Source organism: Otolemur garnettii, unplaced genomic scaffold (assembly GCF_000181295.1).
Source record: "Otolemur garnettii isolate 467f Iridium unplaced genomic scaffold, OtoGar3 scaffold00082, whole genome shotgun sequence".
Taxonomy (NCBI): domain Eukaryota; kingdom Metazoa; phylum Chordata; class Mammalia; order Primates; family Galagidae; genus Otolemur; species Otolemur garnettii.
Window position 1 is genome coordinate 2321888 of NW_003852477.1, and position 3302 is coordinate 2325189.

General features: G+C 47.4%; 1 pseudogene; it reads right to left on the minus strand.

Annotated features, from left to right (window-relative positions):
- Positions 1 to 750: 750 nt before the first annotated feature.
- On the minus strand, positions 751 to 1991 carry LOC100963753 (annotated as a pseudogene).
- Between the last annotated feature and the right edge of the window lie 1311 nt (positions 1992 to 3302).

Below are 3302 nucleotides of genomic sequence, written 5' to 3' on the forward strand. Positions count from 1 at the left end.
TTTTGACTCACATTAAAGCTGCACACTCCCGCATTTATATTAAAAATTCACACACAAATGAAAATGGAAAAACTGCCAATGCCTGATTCTGTTCCCTATTTCTCTAGTTGTAATCATACACTTAGTTCTCTTTTGACACCATGGGAAAAAAAAATCCAATGTTCAGAACTACCAGTAACAGGAAGAAGAGAATTTTTTTTTTTTGATAATGAAATGTTTCCCCATCATAGTGGACTCTTAAGCACGTTCTTCATGTATGCGGCATGCTAGCTGGATGTCTTTTGGCATAATTGTAATATATTTGGCATAGATAGCACACAGGTGGGTGTCTTCAAAAAGGCCTCACCTGCCTCCTGCAAAGCACCAATATCTGTGCTCTGGAAGTGCAGATCTGTCTTATGAGCAATTTCTCACACCAGACGCTGGAAAGGAAGTTTGCAAATCAGAAGTTCAGTGGACTTCTGATAACATCTAATTTCATGGAGTACCACAGTACCAGGCCTATAGCCATGAGGTTTTTTACCTCTCCCGTAGAGGGCGCACTCTTGCAAACGACTTTTGTAGCCAGTTGCTTCCTCGGTGCTTTACCACAGGTGGATTTGCCGGCAGTCTGGTTTGTACCAGCCATGGTATAAAGACCTCCTTACTTAACCCCTCCTCCTTCGGCTGCAGCTCAGTGAGCTGTAAGCGGTACTGTGGTGGCCATGAACATACATCGATTTACCGGGATTTTTAAGTGTCCTTTCTTCCCTAGAGCTTCACAGTGGTAATAATGTGCCAGGGGCTGCTGTGTTTTTCTGCATGAGCTCCCATCGTCTGAGGGTCCTGAGAAGGATAGTGGATTGGTCCTGGAGCCCTCATGAAAGGAGGGGATGGTCTCATTGGGTTGAACATGTGTGGTCCAAAAGCTGGGGGTGGGGCAGTGTTCACCACAGCTGGAGGGCCACTTGGGGGTAAGTTAAAGTAGTTGACAGAGGCTTCTGCTGCTGCAGGATGAGGAGGAAGAGCTCCTGGCAATCCTGGAACAGGCTCTAGCTTGAGCCCAGAGTCTGTGGTTCCATCCTTCTTTTCTTTTCCTCTAGCTGCTTGGGATCGTCCCCATTTCACAGGAAGTCTGAGAATCAAGTTATCAAGAACTTGTCAGCTGACACTTCTGCAGCCTGCCTTGTGGCAAACTGGATGAAAGCACAATGCCATCTCTGTACAACAGTGATTGTGCGGATCTCTCCAAACTTGTAAAAATGACTTCTTAAATCTGTCTCAGTAATGGTGTCACCCAGGCCACCAACGTATAGTGTGGTGATAGTTTTATCATCTGGTGGGTCCAGATGAGGCATAGTTAAAGCCTGCTTTAGAAACTTATCAGCTACAGGGTCACTGATTCCATAATATCTGTCTTTAATATTCTGATCAGCAAGAGGGTCTTCTGGACCTGTAGGCTTCTCATGTCTGTATCGACACTCCTCTCCTCTCTTGCACTCTCCTTTTCCCAGAAGGAGCAAATGTGCAGCAGATTCCTTTTGTAGTATGCTGTAGTCTGGGCCAATTTGAGCAGCATGTCACTGGTAGATGTGGCTTTCTCCAGCATGCCAACTGGCCGAGCTCCATCAGAAGTAGAAATCTCTCTCTCCATGTTCTGTGTATAGTACTCATTGTTGACATCTGACTTTGGCATGTCATCTTTAAAAGACAAACCTCCATCTTGAACAGGGATGGGCAGGCCATACTCTAGGTCTAAGAGACAGGTCTGACAGACATTCTTCAATTTACTACAGGTTTGGCACACTTCAGTCTTCTTGAAATGCATGCAGAATCCTGGGCACCACTGAAACACTGCATGGCCTACCATAGGTCTTGCATTCCTTCCCATATTTTTCTTTGGTCATTCGGGTATGTGGGTTTTATCCAGGACAGGTCTGGCAGAGAACGGAGAAGCCTGCACCCTCCCAGTTCTGCCTGTTGTAAGTGTTGGAACCCAGAGAGGTTGCCATCTTGGGGATGTCAGAAGGCAGGGATAGCTTCTGAGTTGGGAGAAAAGACCCAAGATTTTCTTAACAGCCAGGCGTGGTGGCTCACGCCTGTAATCCCAGCACTTGGGAGGTCCAGGCAGGTGGATTGTCTCAGCTCACAGATTTGAGACCTGTCTGAGCTAGAGCGAGACCTCATCTCTAAAAATAGCCGGGCTGTGAGGTAGGTGCCAGTAGTCCCAGCTACTCGGGAGGCTGAGGCAAGAGAATCACTAAAGCCCAGGAGATGAGGTTGCTGTGAACTATGACACTGAAGATGACAAAGTGAGACTATGTCCCAAAGGGCAACTTTGGAGGAGCAAATGACCTGCATATCCAAGTATTGGAGGACTGAGAAGCTGCAGGTGGCTGTTTTGCCTGTGCCAGACTGAGACTGTGATGACATTTCTCTGTTTAATTATTTGCTTGACAGCTCTCTGTTGGATAGCTGAGAGCTTTTCAAAACCATAGGCAGGTGTGGACGCCACACAACAGGTCCTCCCTCAGGCCCATAGTGTCAAACGTGGGGATCACGTATAGCTCCTCGCTGGTCTCGAATTCCACTTTGGTCACGTCTTCCTCTTTCAGAAGCCGTTTCCGTGCTGAGCCCAAGGTCACCAGCGTGGCCGTGGGTGCCATGATTCTATCCCTGGAGAGCAGAGCGTGCGCTGTGGCGGACTGCAGAAGCAGGCACACATCACCTCCATAGAGAGGAATGGTGCTGCCGCTGGAGCCACCGCCTTTATAGGGCTGTGAGAGGATCGAGCCTCTCCCGACACTTCACCGGAGCTCTGTCTCTTGAGAGAGCAGCTACACCACCCCTTTCCCTGAGGCAAATGCCCTTTCCCATTTCCCATGAGGCTTCCAGGATATTTATTCGATTTTGTAAACAGTAGACAGTTAGGGTCCGTTGTGTGTTGAGAATGTGCCTTATTCATGAACTGTTTGTTAAAATCAATAATTGCCCTACGTAGATGTGTTGTGCTATGCAAAGTAGCTACTGAAAAAGCAAGAATTGACAACCCAGCTTGGCAATCTGTATGAAAGTTCCCTGCTTAAACTTCCAGATTAATGTTTCAGTTCTTATCAGAAATCTGAATTGCCATTCCAGGTAGAGGGTGCAGGCATACATCTTGTCTTGTCTCTTTTACTGATGGGAAAAATTAAGGTCCAATCTGGGAAGTTCAAGTGCCCTACAGCAAGGACGAGAAACAGGCCCAGCTCTGAGCTCAACAGTGACTTTATAGAGCCTGGACTCTTCACCCCTGGCCCTTTGGTCAAGAAAAGAGGCTTCCC